The sequence below is a fragment of the Pelodiscus sinensis genome, chromosome 1 (genome assembly GCF_049634645.1).
Source record: "Pelodiscus sinensis isolate JC-2024 chromosome 1, ASM4963464v1, whole genome shotgun sequence".
Taxonomy (NCBI): domain Eukaryota; kingdom Metazoa; phylum Chordata; order Testudines; family Trionychidae; genus Pelodiscus; species Pelodiscus sinensis.
Genome location: NC_134711.1, coordinates 170,469,610 through 170,487,977, shown reverse-complemented (window position 1 = coordinate 170,487,977; position 18,368 = coordinate 170,469,610). Strand labels below are relative to the sequence as shown.

Genomic DNA, 18,368 nt, shown 5'->3' with positions numbered 1-18,368 from the left:
TGAATCACTTCATCACATAAGGTTGCAAATTGTAGGTTTTTTCCATGGGAAATGGTGTCTGTCTGCAGCTCAAACGAATGACAAAACTGCTGCTAAAAGACTGCTGCTTAGTTTACCTGTTCTTCAGGTAATACTATTTGGTGTCTGTTGCTCTGGGTAAACTTCCCAATAAATTAGTCCTTTTAAGCTAGTTAAATGCATGGTCCAGTGTATTGATCACAGAACTGGAAGTTGGGAGTAATGGCCCTAATAGTGACTGCACCTGGGATTTGTTTGAGTCATTCTAACTCTGTTCCATGGCTTTACGATGTGGAGAGTTGCCACTTGAAGATTTTTTTTTTAAACATATTTAGTTGAGCTGGAGCAAAAGGCTAAGTGGACATTGGGTGAAATCCTGGCCCCTCTAAACTCTGTAGGAGTTTTGCCATTGACTTCAGTGGAATCATAATTTCATGCATTTATTTTAATTTATACCTCAGTGATGCCACTAAACTATTACAGAATTGTATGTTGGCAAGGTCTCGTTTTACTCACCTGGAAACTGAGGATAATACTTAACCTTTTAGCATACAGGTAATTAATGTTTGTAGAGCAATGTCTGGAAATTTAAAAATGCCACATAATCACCGATTCGTTATTATCACCATTGACTTTAAGATATTTTCACCTGTTCTTTGGTACTGTTCCACTAGTGTTAATGCTAAGGCCTTGCTGCATCAGAAATTTGTACTGGTTTAACTTAAATTGGTTTTTAAACTGGTGTAAAAGCTTTATTTTTATTTAAGTTCATTTATTTACTTATTTTGGTTTAGCTTAAACCACTTCCACATTGATTTAGTATAAAGCAAAATAAACAAGTCCACATTGCCTTTTGCCTTGGTTTTACAATATTAGTTGAAATTGGCTTTAATATCACACCTTTCAATAAACAAGTGCAACTTTCCTAAATAGACAAATCTTAAAGATTTTTAAAAAAACCTCTCTTAGCCTCACTGTGAATTTCAGCTGAATGCTTCCAACTGGTGTCTACACACAGAGCTGTCCTTCAGCATTCTGTGTGCAACAGAAAGCCACAAGGTGGTCTGCAGAGGGGAAATTTGATATTCCTGCATAACAGTAGAGATATTAAGAAAAGTAGAAAATGTACTAATACCCAGCCACAACGTTATTTACTGTAACTATTCCCTATTATAGGCAGCACAATTAAATATCTCTACAGTTTGCAGATTTTGAAGGGTTACATTAAAGAAGATTGAATTATGAAATATTAGAATCGATTCTGGAAACTAAGAAGGGATCATTTTATTCCACGTATTTAATTTTGAGAGTGTGAAATAAGTGTCAAGGATAGGGATGTAAAATCTGTTTAATTAGTTAAGCAGTTAAACGTAAGTTTAACCAGTTAACTGAATAAAGGGAACGGGACAGGGAGCCATTCCAAACTGCCAGGGTGAAGCAGCCTCCCTTGCCCACCCGCCATGGCTGGGCTAAAGTTGCCCCCATGCTGTGGGCAGAGGCTTATTGAGCCCCCGTTGCTGCTTCCTGGCACCCTCACTACCTCCACTGCCACTTCTGGCCTTTCCCGCCTACACAAGAATGCCAACTGCCAGCCCATGCAGGCTGGGAGCCAGCAGTGCTGTGGTGCTGGAGCAGCCCTCCTAATGGTAGACATCACCCATTAAGGGTTCACTGGTTTACCTGTTCATATTCCTAGTACAGGTTTATATTGTAAAAAGTCAACTTAAGCCTATGTTTTGTATATATAATAAAATGTGTTTAGAATAATCCAACTAAAAATAATGATGGGGCCCACACTGACTTCAAAAGAGGAATTATGTATATATATATATTGAGTATATATATCAATGTATATATGTATTGAGTATATATTATGTATATATATATTGCATTCACATTAATAAATGCAAAAGTAGAAAACTGATTCTATAATTATAACAAATAAATGCCTAGGACTGATAGCAAAAAAGATTTCTAATCATTTGGTCTCCTGACTGGGAGTGTCTACTTTCTAAATGTCTTTTATCTATACCCTTGATATATCCTACTGATGAAAAGGTATTTGTCATGGCATGTCATACTTTGAGACCTGTTTACATGGCATGTGACACAAATCATGCCATAAAAGCAGGATTCTGAGAGAATGTGACTAGTAAAAGCCCTTCTGGATTGCGTTAAGATGGCAGGATGTTGAATTCCTTAGCTTAATGGTACTTTTTACATGAATTTATAATGCTTCCCCTCACTTCCTGATTCTTATTTACTTGCTATACAGATGTGTTTTTAAGACTGCAGAATTGCTTCTCATTACACCGTGATTCTTAATAAAATCTTGTTCCTATCATCAAATATTACATCATGCTCAAAAATGACTAAGTGAAATTATCTCTGAGATTTTTCTGTATTGGAAGCTGTAATAAACAAACTAAAACTGTTCTTGTTGTGATGTATGGCGTGAACTCCACTGGAGAAGAAAATTCAGATTGAAACTCCATCCTTAACTTACCCAGTTGTGCCTAACTCCCCATAGATACTGCTAGTAATATGTCAGGTCGGCCACTGTTTGACCTCTGTTTTTGAATGCACATTATGTCAATAAACCGATTAAGATTTTGCTGAATTTGTGTGTTGTTGTTAATATGCCTTCAGCATGCACTCTTGACTGCAATAAATGCATATTAAACAACTGTACACATTTTCAAACTATGGATCTAGTAGGTTATATGTGAAAAAATCCACAGGCAAACATTACTATCTCTGCACAGAATGCCTTGGTTTAGACGTCATTATTTCAGCCATTTTAGATACTTCGGGAAGATTTCCTGCCATAAAAGATTCATCTGTAGTGCTGTTTTGATATGAGAATATTTCTGTTTTAATGTGAGCTAACATTTTTATGGATAAATTACGTACCTTTCTACAGTGAGGGCTTGAATTAATGACACTATTATACTACGTATAAATGGGCAGTAGTGGTTTTTATACTGAATCTCGTGTCTAGTTTCACAGAGGTTATTGGGCAAAAACATAGGATTGAATGTCCATAATGCTTAATTTTCACAGCTGAAGAAAGCCCATGGTAGGAGAATCAGGTATGCTGCATAATAGATAAGGCAGGATGAGGGACAGTAAAAATGTACTAGCTTCTTAGCTGTGAAACTCCATTATAAAAACTCCAGGAATAATCAACAGATAGCACATGTTACTTCTCAGAATGAAGTAGAAGATCCAATCAGCCCAAAAAAAAGAGGATAGGAAGAATAGAATTTCCATGCCACTTATCCCCATGTCATAGTTTGCATGAAAGTAATGTTAAAGCAGAGATCACATGATTTTAATGAGAACAGGAATGTTCTCCCTCCGATGGAAGCCACTTGTGGATGGTAATGAAACCAATCTGTAAATTAGTTTTTAAGGGGTGCAGTACTTTATCACTGGCACTGGTGTCACCACGCAGGCAGCCTTTCTGTCTCTTTGGAGTGGAATGTGATTAGTTGCAGATTAAGAGTGATGACAGAATCAAGTGCAAAGCACACCCTCCACAATGTCCACAGGCCCTAATGATAACATAGTACTGCTTTCCTTAAAGAGTTGCATGTCTTATTCACTGTAAATGGTGAAAATGTGGCATTTTAGAACCAATGATGTGTTTTTCTATTGATGCTGTCACAGTAGTCAGCTGCTGAAAGAAGAGCTGTGTGTCAGATTGCATTTTCCTCGGTGATTTATCAAACAGTGGCCAGTCTAGACACAGCCCTGCAGAATATTTTAGCTGCCTGAACTCACTTAACACCTAAGTTTTCAAAGTAAAAGTTTCTTAGATGCTTATATTCCTGTTCTGGACATGTGCACTGCTGCCGCCTATTAGGCAGCTGGATGTATCTTTTCTGTCTGAGCTTATGAGCTATTCACAAAGGGGGCAGGGAGAGGGGAAAGCAGGCATTCAGCAACCTATGTCACCTGATGGGAGACCCAGGGTCGGGACCTCCTGCTCCAGTCACCTGATAGTGTGCATGTTGCATGCATCACATGATCTGGTTTGTGTGCTCCAAGGATCAAGCAATTTCTCTTGCAGAAGAGGATAAATCATGCAACAGTGACTGGAGTAAAAGGTCTCGACATAGGTCTCTCCTCTTCCATTTTTCTCTGTGGTCCTAGTGACTGTTCCACTGTAGAGAATACTTAAATACATATTGGCCCAGACAGAATGAGAATGATTCTGTTGAAGTCCTGGGGGTCTGTTGCTCTGTTTGAATCACTCTGCCATAATCTGCAGAAGAACAGCTTCAAGAGGAGAAATTGAGGGAGTCTCAGCATCAGAGTATCCTGTAGCTCAGTGGTGGTCTAAGGAAGGGAGGAATTGAACCTGAGATGAAAGTTATATGAAGGGTAGCCACACTACCACTTCCTCATCTGGCTGTCTTCTGCAGAATGAACGGGTGGCTAACTCATTCTCAAGAATGGTGCTTTAGGTGCTTAAGCAACCTGCCTCCAGATGGCTGGTTCAAAGTCATGAATAGCTAAACTGAGATGGATGCCTTTTGGTATTGCAGACATAGGCATCTCTCTTCAAAGAGTTGTGCTTAGGAAGCACCCTGTTGGCATCTTCCCTTGGTTATTTTATTCAGCAGCCCATTTAACATGCTCTCTTCTGTGCATCACATTGTAAGGTGCCTATCTCCCTCCATTCATTGTATAGGGAAAATAGGTGCCAAACTCAGGCTTTGCAGGTTACTTCTGTTTTTCTGTGATTTTTCTTGGCACTTACAAATTAGGAACTTTCAACCCTTAGCACTGCAGTGCCTCAATCCCTTTGTGGATTCTACCCATTGTGACTGTATTGATTATTTAAAAATGTTCATCACCATTCTGGCTTTTTCTCTTTTTTGGTAAAAAAAAAAAATCAGTAACTTGAAATGTGAGAGATTGTGAGCGGCTCAGTTACATTAATAGTGATCTCCAGAGGGAGGTGGGCATAGATCCAATTCTTTTCTGAGCCTCCAATTTGGGGTGGCTGGTGCTTTCAAAGATACAAACAAGGGAACAGTTCTCACACCCAGGGACCACAAAAGATTCCCATGTTCCAAAATTAGTTGAAATCATGGAAAAGAGCCTGCAGTGGATTATTTCTGTAGCTGTAAATTGTAGTAACTGTCTTTGTTGCTCTATAGTAAGTCTGATGTGCTCGCCTGACAACTTCACAACTCTATTCCAGTTCCTGTCTCCAGCTGATTAATTGCTGAGGCACAATAGAAATACCTACACGTCTTACAACCAGAATAAAGCTGAACGGTTTCTTCCTTCTGTGGCAGCAGACATGTGCTATTGTGACAAAAGCATTATTGTGCAGCAGGACTCTGCAGCTCCAGGATATTATTAATAAAATATTGATGATGACTAATAACACAAACATTTTTAACAAGCAAGTCCAACGAAATAAATGTTTTCAGATGTAGGTACTGTGGAAATAACTAATTTTTTAAGAATATTATATACACCAGGGTAAAAAAGGGACTGTCTGGAATTCTAGCAGTGTAAATTTATATTTAAAACCAACAGAGTAAGAAATTTCTGATTTATACTATATAGAAGTCAGATACTTTCATTCAACTGTGTGTAAGAGTACATTTGAATATTAGATGGAGGGCTAAAAGCAATTGTGCAGTCATTTTCAAAACACTGGGACTGTGTCTAGACTGCATCCCTTTTCTGTAAAAGGGATGCAAATTAGACACATCGCAATTGCAAATGAAGCGGGGATTTAAATCCCCCCACTTCGTTTGCATAAACATGGCTGCCGCTTTTTTCCGGCTCGGAGCTTTGCTGGAAAAAAGCGCCAGTCTAGACGCGGATCTTTCGGAAAATAAAGCCTTTTCCGAAAGATCCCTTATTTTAAGAGGAATAAGGGATCTTTCGGAAAAGGCTTTATTTTCCGAAAGATCCACGTCTAGACTGGCGCTTTTTTCCGACAAAGCTCCGAGCCGGAAAAAAGCGGCAGCCATGTTTATGCAAATGAAGTGGAGGGGATTTAAATCCCCGCTTCATTTGCAATTGCGATGTGTCTAATTTGCATCCCTTTTAAGGAAAAGGGATGCAGTCTAGACACAGCCTCGTAGTAACTGTGATTAGAAAACTGCTATAGACTTCTAATGATGCTTTAGACACAATGGTCTGTATCCTGATCCATTAAAGTCAATAAGAATCTTAGCCATTTCAGTGGGAACAGGACAAGGTAATTGCATCAACTCTTTAGAAGTTTGCACTTGGATATGAAATTTCAATGGATTTCAACTGCTGCAGTGTGTGCCTTCTCTTCACACCAGTAGTTTATATATGTGGGTCCTTGGCTTTCTATGAAATGATGAATATGTAAAATGTTGTTAAAGCATCTGTTATTATTGAATGGTTAGCTGGTTACATAAATAGGTGAAGGAAAGAGTACTCAAGTGGATTGGAGGAGGCTGGTAATTACAACTCTGCTTCAGGAAGCTTCATAGCATGTGCTTCTCAAAAGACAGAGCCAATGAAGCGCGACCGCCTACAACATGTATGTCCCAAAGGCTTTGAGTTGTTTGTTTAGGTTTTGAGAAAAACACATTATGACCATAATAATAATTATGTATTTTGAATTGGATTTTACATCTACATCACAAAATTCTATCTTGCTTTAAAATGCAGATTCAGCATAATTTTAAGATGCCTCATTTGCTAATGGAGCATCATAAAACTATGTGAATATAAGCATCAAATTGACAGGGAATGTTATTAAACTTAATTTAATAAATATGTTAAGCTTACAAATAGTCTGTTTTAAAGAATATTCATGGTCCATTATGTGTACTCCCTGACACATCAACCGTGTTTGACAATTTAGAAATATTTTAAAGTCAAAGTAAAGAATTTGCTTCCTTGTCCGTAGGGAGACAATATTGTTTAATGTCCTGAGTCCACAGCTGCCACTGACTCCTACTGAATCCTGTTTTGAAGAAAAGTGGTTCAGAAGCATTATGCTAGGCTATTTCAAATCCTTAACCTGTGACTAAATTTATCTGTCTGATAAATACTCAGTCACTTGGATAAAGTGATTTGATGGAAGGTATAAGAAAAGTGCTAAATATTATCATTGTGTTAAGTAGGTACCTGTAATCTGATGTTGGCGTTTACTTCCTTGGCAATGCTTCTGATTTGACAAATCACTAGTAAACCTAGTAGTAAAAAAAGAACATATATTTGGGGTTAGCAAAGGATGGCCAAAAGAATTGGGTTAGACAATCCAATCAACAGAAAATCAACAGAAATCAACAGAAAAATCATGTGACCTACCACTAGTTCTTTTGCCTTTTCCTATGCACGTTTCAGTAACCAGAAAGCATTGGTATAACAAGGGAATACCATGTGTTTTCTTAAAATGATTATAAAGAGCTATACATTGCTTATGCAAGACACAAAGCAGTGCAATATGATTTTAAAAACCCACACAACTGAAACATTCTCTTACTATTTCAATACAGTCTTGGACCCCTGTTTACACACCATTGCACTCATCATACCACTTTAGCTTCCTTGCCTCAAATGGATTTGGATTGAGAGTATAAACAAATCTCTTACAAAATGCACACAGTGGAAAGAGGTTTGTCTCTCCTGAACCATGGCTAGATTATTTGTAAGTAGATGTTCCCGCTGTAAATCCCAAATTGCTATTGGGAATCCACCTTATTATAGGAGTGAGGGAATGATTTTCTGATCAAATTAACCTTTCATAATATGGTGCACCAATTGGTATTCATATTGGTATTAATATTAATGTAGTCCTAATATTGTGCTAGTAGAGTTTATTTTTTTCCGGAGGAGAGGAGGAGAATGCAAAGGGAGGATTTGCAACTGGAGATACTCTTTCTGTGTGCTACCAGTTAAACCATTACATGCTCCATGTTCTATCATTTGAAAAGAAACCCACACTTTTACATCATTTTGCGATGTGAAATGCATAGCTGTAAGAACAAGAGAGTGATGCATATCAAACTTGCCAAGGTACATAAGGGTTAATAAATAGTGGGCAGAAATATAGGTTGATAAATACTAGAGCATTTATTTAACATCCTTTCATATTCTTGACCTCCAAATTGCACTGTTTCCATGTCATCTATATTAAAAATCTGCTGACAGCTAAGACAGAGTATTCTCTGTAGTCATCAAGCCACCAACTTGCATGATACAGAAACTATAATAGAACAGTGATGCATATTTCAGTGTAATGCCCTAAACCATTCATTTTATAATGTCATATATTTAAAAATCTATATTCAATTAATAGTAAGTTATCATTACTAAAATTCTCATTTTTGAACACCTCATTTATTTTCACCGGTGTTTAGTTCTCCCCTAAATATTCTCTCTCGCCATGCATTAATGTTAAAACAGATACCTTTTATTAATTATAATAGGAGATGTTCTTAAATACCACTGGGTTTGAATTTAAAGTGAGCTGTTCATCTCTATGAAAGTGAAATGAAATTCAAAATTAGTCCCCTTGTTTATGAAAGAGAGCAAGTGAGCAGCCAAACATTATAATTTCTGAACATATTAACTTTCCTTACTCAAGAGTTACTCACAGTAGGGTAGGTTGGGTTAGGTATTTAAACATATGCATGGAGTTTGTTTCAAAGCAACCTGCCTCACCTGTATGCTTAGCAGAAGCAACTGACTGAGAATTATAGTGCCTACTCTCAGGAGAAGTCATGGACAGTCCCAGAGTGACTGGGGAGATGCTGAGTTTCCTCCCACTCGGCAATAGACAAAGAGATGGGCTTGACAAACAAACAAACAACAACAAAAAGAAGAAGAAGGAGTGGCACTGTCCTAAGGAGTGTTGTGCATTTTAAGTTCTCTAGACACAGTCAAGAATTCAGGGAGTGATTGCCGCAGCTTTCCCTGAGATGGATGTGATTGCATATCATCTCTGTAGGAGCCCATGTTTTAATAGGAACAGAGCATTAGTCTTGTGGTTTTCATTGTTTTTTTTAAAATATATTTTTCTTTCACTGAAAATTGGAAATGTAGGATTCCTTCCAAGTTACAGAATTCTTGGGAATTTGTATTTCATTAACAAACATAAGGCCAGATTTCAATACCTGTAGTCCAACATAGTGGAGCCTCTTACATCACAAGTAGCCCCACTGACTATGTGATGGGGTAAAGGTGTGGGAGGGGGGGAGGGAGTGTTCTAGGTCTATGCTTCAAGAATCTCCAAGAGATTAAGGGATAGATTTGCTACTTCCCCACCTCTGGCTAATTATTTGACCAGCAAAAATTTTGATGAAAGGTGGCCGCTCAGGCAGAGAGAGGCTGTGGCCAGGAAACCTGAGGATGACACTGAAAATGAGGAGAAAATGGTATGAGAAGCTAGAATCTCCAAGGGCAAAACATTGGAACAAGTTGCTCTTTGAGAGGGGCTTGGAGGCAGAAGAAGGTAGGAAGTGGATCTGGCAGTATTAGGGATTCCCAAGGAGCAGACGTTAGCTGCTTAGAGCGGGGTCCTGCATGTGAAACCCAGAGGAGAGAGAGGGCTTGAGTTCCTCTATGTGAAACCAAAGAAGGGGGACAAAGCCTTCCTGATACAAAAGGGGCAAGGACTGTTGGGCCCAGTTGAAGACCTGGCACAAAGTAATTGGACAGTTGATTGACTGGATGCACTAGTACCCCAGAAAGTGAGGAACTGTAAGAGACGTGCCCAGATTGTTGAGTCTTGAGTAGAGACAAATCACCACAGATTGTCAACAGGTGGAACCAGAGTCAGATGGCTACTTTAGTGCTACAAGGAGGCATATGAGCTGGTGAGTGACCCTTCTACTGGCTCCCTGTAGCATAAAGAACGGAATAAATGAGAATGAGGGTATCAGCCTCTCAACCACCAGACTTCTGTACTCTTCACTGTCTGCATCAGTAAATTGAACATAATTTGGAGGCACTATTATAAGAATTTATTAATATGATTTGTTATGCATATAACATCTGTTTTGGTGTGTCTATAATAAATACAAGTACTGATTTTTTTTTCAAAAGTAAGCCGGGTGCTTAAATATGAGTAGGGGAAAGTTTCTATAGTAGGGGAAAGTTTCCAAAGCCTGATCTAGCTGCTAAACATGCTGCTATATAAAAAATTAGAGAGGTGTATCTTAAATCTTTTAAAAAAGGTTTAAATTACCAGTTAATGTACAGTGCTTAATAGAATGTGTTTGTGTTTGTTCATGAAGTGAAATGAAATGAAGTAACACATTTTGGTTCTGTGTATTTTGTTTGTGTTGTGATTGGTGAGAATACGTTCCTAATAGGATTGATTAGCCTTTTGGCCTCTGTACTTGATATTTTTGTCATTCATCTATGGAAGTTCCTGAGTGCCTCCAGTCAGGGTTATTGGAATTTGGAACCTTATCTATAATTGTCTACCAGTAAGGGTGACAAGATGTTTCTCACTGCATTAACTTTATCGTTCCCTGTAAAACATTATCACAGCAAAAATCTGAGTTTGTAAATGAAAAGCTTGTCTTCATCTGATCAAAGCAATGGAATTTGTAATTTAAATGAGAAAAGTTAATGAACTTAATGTACAGGCCAGAAAAAAGTGTTGTAATATGCCAATTTGGTTTTCATGAGGCTACTTCCAAACATCTCCATTAAGGTATTGATTGTGTCCATTTAGCAAAGCGAAGGGGACAATGAAATCCCTAATGGTTTGCACATCACACCATTAGCGTCTAAACCCCAAAACAAAGAAATTGCCATAATAATATTCTTTGAACTCCTAAAATATGTCACTCTGACTATAAATAAGAATACATCTGTTAATGCTGATGTGGTTCTGTGGAAGATAAGAAAAGGCTCTTAAAAATGCTTGCTCCTAAAGTACACATTATTTTGATGTTACTTATATGAATAAGTTTTACCATTAAACATCTGAAAATACAACTTATAAGCAAGGATCTCCACTTCATTTTAGAGCAGCAATTCTCAAACTTTTTCACTCACGGCTCACTCTGCTCAAGACAAACCTTTCTGCGGACCACCACCAACCACCCATGACAACAACAAAATGCATTCACTTATTTCTAAATATCTTAAAGGCTAAATTATTCATATTAGGCTACTGGGGCATCAAAATGTAAATAGGCAGCTGTAAGGCGGTATATAACCGGTAAGAAAGAAAATATTATTAATCAAAATCATTAAACAGTGCTTTAACTTGATCATGTTAGTTTACAAAACTTCCTTTTAAATAAAGTAAAATATTAATTTATATACAAAACAAAAGCTTTCAACACTGTCTTTATGCCAGGGATGGGAAACCGTTTTTGGGTCGGGGGCCGCTGACCGGCAGAAAGATCAGTCAGGGACCACTCAAAAACCCCCAAACAAACCAACAACTTTCACTGATGTGGCCTCAGACTGAGACACCTCATTCTTCTCATGCTTTAGCCCCATGGAGAGGGTATGGAGGGGGTACAGAGAAAGGGATTCCTACAGGCCTTATATTAACTCTTCTGGGGTCCCAGGGCTAGTGGATTTTGTGGGCCCTATTAAGCTCTGTGGTGGAGCCAAAAATGAGGGGTTCAGTGTCAGGGAGGGGCTTCCCAGGGAGTGGGTTACAGAGGAGGGTTCAAGGTCTAGGTGGGAGATGGAGTGCACATAGGGATGCGAGGTCTGTGTGGGAGGGAGGATGCAAGAGTGGATTATAGTGACGTTAGCGTGTATTCAACTAACTGTTTAACTGATAAACTTATGATTATTGGTTAATGGTGTCGGTTACACTCAGCCAGCTCCCAGGGAATTGGCTTTGCTGTGGCACGCAGTGAAGCCTCCTGCTCAGGAATTTGGTGGGCAAGGGCTGTCTGTTCCACTACCAGGGAGGAGGCTTTGCTGCAGCAGAAAGCCACCTCCCCAGAAACAGGGGAGGAAGCTCCCAGGGAGGAAGCTTCTCTGTGGTAGGGAAGCTTCCTCCCTGGGAGCCAGGCCAGCAGATGCTGGGGACCCTGCTCCTGGGAAGGCTTCACTGTGGGCTTTGCAGTATAAAGCTTAAATGAACTTATTTAAGCTTTATACTGAAGAGTCTGCAGTATGTAACCACGGAAATTTCCAGCGTCCATGCGGCTGCACAGCTATTTAACAGACTTCTAATATCCCTTGTGGGTTGGGTTGGTGGGGGGACCATGTTTTGCTGGGACATTGGATGCAGGAGCGAGCTGAGGGTGGGGTCTGGGCAGGTGGGAGGGTCCAGGAGCAAGTTGGGGATGCAGGGTTTTGGTGCAAGGGGATGTGCTTGATGGGGATGGGTGTGTGGGGTCTGGGCACAAAGGGGATGGAAGTAAATGTATCTAGTTCCATATACCATGCTACTCCCAGGCACCCCCCCCCCCCATTGCTTCCATTGGTGCGATTCCAGCCAATGGGAGCAGTGGGGGAAAGCTTCCAGGTGAGCAGTTTCCTGCACTGCCATTCCCCTAGCCAGGGGAGGTGGTGCGGTAGTGCGTGGAGCCCAGCAGGCTCAAGGCTTGCATCTTCCACCGAAGTGGGAAGCCGTGGCTGGCACTCCAATCACACTGCAAGGGACACAGGGCTGGAGTGCCAGCATGGACCCCCCACTGCAGGCAAGGGGAGCCAATCCCCAAGCCTGCGGCTACCTGCAAAACAGTGGTCTATGGACCATACTTCAAGTACCATTGCTTTACGGAACTTTCCATAAGGAGAGACATGACATTTTAAAATGACCCAGGGGTGCTTGGGAGGCAATTTTGCTATTTGGTAGAGTGGAATTTAAAGCTGCTAGTTGTACCTTCCATCACATTTGATTTCCATATTGCAGAACAGTGGTTCTCATGTCAGCATTGTGTGTCTTCGCATGTGCTTTTGCTGCTGTTCCTGTCACTCGTATCCTCCGCAGCCCCAAATTATACTGGTGTATTAGTCAAAAGATGGTTCTGATAAGTTCATGAGGGTGTTCATATTTTCTTACTGTAGGTAAAGGTCATCCTGAGACCGGTTAGAATTATTTCAGAAGTTTAGTTTTAGCAATAATAATTGACTATGCAGTCTGCATAGGAAGACCTGGGTCCAGCTATAGCTTCAAATCTTTTGCACCTTCCGGGGTTAGTGGATCAAGATGTCTTCAACTACTGGCTTTGCACTTTACCTTCTCTGGAAATATAGCATTTCATTGTGTGCTGAGACTGACACCAATGCAGCTTTGCAAACTGGTGAGTAGGCTCTGTCAGCAGCATCGTCTAAAATGATGAAACATGTTGTGTCCACAAAGTAATCATTCCTTATCAGTGAGTTGTGAATAACTGTCTTTCCCTCCTCATCTCAAGCATCCCACATGGCAGCACATAGTGTTGTTACTACACTACTAGGCCACTACCTATCCCAAATAGGTTAAGGTTACTATGGTGCTGTATAAACAGATGTGGACTTCATGGTTAACACATTGCACTGTTTACTCAGTGAGCAGCTGTAGAGTGTAAATAAGTGTAATTCACTTAACCTAAACACAGTTTGAAAAAGCATGTGTTATTTTCTCCATGATCCATCTAAACATAAATGCAAGACAGCAAAGGATAAGTAATAAAACACAGTTGCTGTTATTTATTGTCTTTAATAACGAGGTTAAATAATCATGTGTAAGATTTAATTAAGCAAATAAATCTGCTAAACTGCTTGTGGACTGAAGTAAATATTCCAAATCAATGGCAGAGTGAAGGAAAACATTTAAAATGATGCTTTATTTTCAATGAAGTTGAAAGACATATTTAAATAAAAGAGCCTGAGAAAATGTTTGAAAGTTAGTCACTGCTAAATACAGACCTTGATTAGTGCCACGCGTGAGTGTAGAACAAGTCAGCAAGCTATTGATTGGAGGATGGTGGGATAAATGTGTGGCTTCTGCCCTTAATGGAAGCTGATTGTTCAGGGATGTGCCAGCAAGGCTGGTCGATGCTCTAGCTGTTGTTTACTGGAGAGGACGATATCAATTTTCCAGAGGGATGATTGGTGGGATGTCAAGGCTGTCACCCTTCTCTTCCTGTCTCTGAAAGACAGCTGAGTGACAATTACGGTGATGGGACATTGTCTGCCCTGGCATATACACCAGAGGATAAGTGGCAAACAAAAAAAGGCGGCAGTGCTTTAAAAAAGATATAATCAGCAGTTGTCAAGACTCGTTACATATATGATGTCTGAATAACAAGGCCAGACTGTCCTGCCTCAGCCACTGACACACACTGTACCCTGTATGCCTCATCCTTTGTAAAAATTAGCCCCGGGAAAGTTATTGGTTTTCTTGCCAGCAGTCATGAGAATCCTGATTGGGAATAAAATCTCAAGGAACTGGTTTTCTGTGTGGCTGTTGAAAAATAAATTAAAATGACAATTTTTTGGAGGATTTGATTTATTGGAGATGCAAATTTTAAATACTTTAAATTGGGGACCTTGCTACATTTCTACACCTATTCCACCACAGGGAACCCTGTATTGGAATGTCTTCTGAAAGCCACAGGAAAAAGGTGTTTGCTGATGTATTGTAACAAGTAATTTAGCAGAAGGAGTTCTCTGCAAGTTTGTCACTAGTACTCATCTTGTTAGCTGATTTATTTAATATACCAGTAGATACCAGTAGAACAATCACATGCTAGGCTGTACTTTTGTGCCCCCTTCGCTAACACAGATCCAGATAAATACATATTTTACACTGATAGAGAGATGTATATGCTATTCTAATCTAGAAAATACAGGCAGTCCCCGAGTTACACGGATCCGACTTATGTCGGATCCGCAGTTACGAACGGGGCCCTTCCTCTCCCTGGTCTCCAGCAGACCAGGGAGAGGAAGCAAAGCGGCGGAACACGCGGCCAGCTGACAGCCCAGGCGCGTCTGGGCTGTCAGCTGGCTGCGTGCTCCGCGGCTTTGCTCTGCTCTGCTCCCCCTCCCCCTCCCCCTGGTCTGCAGACCAGGGGGAGGGGGAGCAGAGCGGAGCACGCGGCCAGCTGACAGCCCAGATGCGTCTGGGCTGTCAGCTGGCCGCGTGTTCCACCGCTTTGCTCTGCTCTGCTCTGCTCTGCTCCCCCTCCCCCTGGTCTGTAGACCAGGGGGAGGGGGAGCAGAGCGGAGCACGCGGCCAGCTGACAGCCCAGAAGCAAAGCAGAGCAAAGCCACGGAGCCCGAGGGCAGCAGGATAGCCACGGCGCGTCTGGGCTGTCCCGCTGCCCCCGTGCTCCGCGGCTTTGCTCCGGACGCCTGTGGTACAGCAGCTGGGGCGCTGCCGGTTGGTCCCGTAGCGCCGCTCTGGGCGCCACTGGACCAACCCAGCAGCACCCCAGCTGCTCTGCCCCAGGTGTCCCCAAGTCAGCAGCTGCTGAAAATGACCAGTGGCTGACTACAGGAAGCCCCTGCCCCGGGCTTCCTGGAATCAGCCGCTGATCAGTTTCAGCAGCGGCTGAATCTGGACGCCAGTTCCGACTTACATACAGATTCAACTTAAGAACAAACCTACAGTCCCTATCTTGTACGTAACCCGGGGACTGCCTGTAGCTGTTCATGGGCATATTCTCTCAGTAATAGTCAAAAAGTGAACAGAATATTGAGAAACATTAAGAATGGGATAGAAATAAGACATAAAATGTCATAATACCTCTATAGTAAGTCCACATTTTGTATACTGCATGCAATCCAATTGCCTCATCTCAGAAAAAATATATTAGAATTAGAAAAAGTACAGAGAAATGTAACAAAAATGATTAGGAGTATGGAACAGCTTGGCTGTGTCTAGACTGGAAAGTTTTTCCACAAAAGCAGCTGCTTCTGCGGAAAAACTTGCCAGCTGTCTACACTGGCCGCTTGAATTTCCGCAAGAACACTGACTTCCTACTGTCTGAAATCAGTGCTTCTTGCGGAAATACTATTCTACTCCCGTTCGGGCAAAAGTCCTTTTGCGCTAAGCTTTTGCGCAAAAGGGCCAGTGTAGACAGCTCAGATTTGTTTTGTGCAAAAAAGCTCCGATCGCGAAAATGGCCATCGGGGCTTTTTTGCGCAAAAGCGCGTCTAGATTGGCATGGATGCTTTTCCACAAAAAGTGCTTTTGCAGAAAAGCGTCCGTGCCAATCTAGACGCTCTTTTCCGCAAATGCTTTTAACAGAAAACTTTTCCATTAAAAGCATTTGCAGAAAATCATACCAGTCTAGACGTAGCCCTTCTGTTTGACGAGAGATTAAAATAACAGGGACTTTTCAGCTTGGAAAAGAGCTGACTAAAAGGGGATAGGATAAAGGTCTATAAATTCTTGACTGGTATGGGAAAAGTGAATAGGGAAATAGGCTGCAGATTTAAAACAATCAAAAGGAAGTCATTCTCTATACAACAGTCAGTCAACCTGTGTAACTGAAGACCAAAACTGCATGAGGGTTCAGAAAAAAAAAAAGATTTAGATAAGTTCATGGAGGATAGGTCTGGTCAAAGGTTGTTAGACTAGATGCAATAATCCTGAGTGTCCCTGGCCTCTGTTTGCCAGAAGTCAAGTATGGACAACAGGGACTGAATCACTTGATGATTACCTGTTCTGTTCATTTTTTTTAAGCAGTTGGCATTGCTCATTGTTGGAAAACAGAGTAATAGGCTACGTGGATCATTGATCTGACCTCATATGGCCATTCTTATGGTTTTATAAGTAGTAGAAGTAATAAAAACAAAAAGCTGTTTCTTGATTCAGAAGCCTAATATTTCATCATTTAAAATGGTATCTCAGGTATACCTTTCTCTGGTAAGACCATTTCAACAAGTCTTAAATTTAATTCTAACCTTTTACCTAAAATATGTATCATATGAAGACTTTACTCAGGAGTGTTTCTAAAAAACAGGCAGAGAATGGAGAACTCAGCAACTCACACACCTCTGAGACACTAGAACAGTTAAAAATGATGGGTATCGTTATTTTAGGAATAATATAATGTATATCCATAATAATAATAATAAATAATAATGATGAATTAATAATAAATAATATACAGTGACAGGAGCATATGAATGCCATACATTGCTAAACAAAGTAAAAGAGGTGCTTAGAGACAAAAAGGCATCTTTTCATAATTGGAAGTCAAAATCTACTGAGGAAAATGAAAGGAGCATAAATGTGGAGTCATTGAGCAAAATGGTTTCAGAGAACTATTCACAATGCAACTGTCAAAAAAGCTAATAATCTAGGAATCATTAGAAAAGGGTTAGATGGTAAAACAGAAAATATCATAATGCAACTTGATAAATACGTAGGACACACGCACTTTGAAGACTGTGTGCCGTTCTTGGCAATCATCTAAAAAAAGGAAAAAGCTATAGCTTTAGAATCAGAAAAAAATCCAGAGAATTACAAAAATGATTAGGCATATGGAACAGCTTCTATTTGGGACCATTCCACTTATCAAAAGAGATGATTAGGAACGGATATGATAAAAGTCAATAATATCATAAACAGTGTAGAGAAAGTGAATAAGGAGGTGTTACTTATCTTTTCACATAGCACAAGATCCAGGGATCATCTAACATATCTTTAACAGTTAGTATTAGTTTCCCCACCTCTCTCTTCCCCTCTGGTATTTTCCCCCTTAGTCTCTGTATCTGATTTTCCATTCTGTTCACTATTTCGTCTGTTTTTCAGACTATATTTTCAGGGAATATTTTTTTCTTTCTCTCTCACCTCTCTTTACATCAAACTAAACCCAAGAACTATCAAATCACTCAGAGAGTTCAAGAGGATCAAAAATTAAGAAAAATGAGTTTGCTTACCTTTTTGGGACCAATTCGCTCCACTAGAAAGAAAAACACTATGGTGGAGATTAGGGCCTGGACACAGATACTCTTCAAACTACTCTTCAAACAGGACATGGCTGTCCCAAAGCAACCATGATTCAATACTGCTGGTGGACAGCCTATGACAGAATTGTGAAGGAAAAAGCAGATTTAAAATCCCAAATAGACTACAGAGAGGATGGTAGCATTGATATCAATTTTGTCTTTAAAGATGACCCACTTCTCTGGAACAGGTACTCTCTTTGGTGTAAAAGGGAATGTATTTTGTACCTCCTGCTTTATAGCATCTGTTCCCTTGTGTAAAGCTTACATCATTTTGCATGTTATCGTCTGTTTTTCTAAAGTGTAAGTATATCAGCCTAATTTCCTTTGCCTCCATGTTTTCTCATTTTCTAACTTATTGTCTATTTGTAAATTGAAAAAAAATGAGCTCACTGAAGTCTGAGAAAACTCTTCACAAATAAGAGGCATTGTTTTACAGTTATTAGTTTCCAGGTGCGCATATT

At 40.2% G+C, this 18,368-nt stretch overlaps 1 protein-coding gene and 1 long non-coding RNA gene across 25 annotated transcripts in view; one reads left to right on the top strand and one right to left on the bottom strand.

Annotated features, from left to right (window-relative positions):
• The window catches only part of LOC142820685 (uncharacterized), a 42,285-nt gene extending 35,060 nt beyond the window's left edge, over nucleotides 1-7,225 (bottom strand). Inside the window, exon 1 of the long non-coding RNA XR_012897804.1 lies at nucleotides 7,159-7,225. This is a non-coding gene — a long non-coding RNA (uncharacterized LOC142820685). The remainder of the gene's footprint in view (nucleotides 1-7,158) is intronic.
• Nucleotides 1-18,368, top strand: part of ROBO2 (roundabout guidance receptor 2) — a 625,770-nt gene that overhangs the window by 141,528 nt on the left and 465,874 nt on the right. The gene's annotated exons all lie outside the window — the stretch shown is intronic.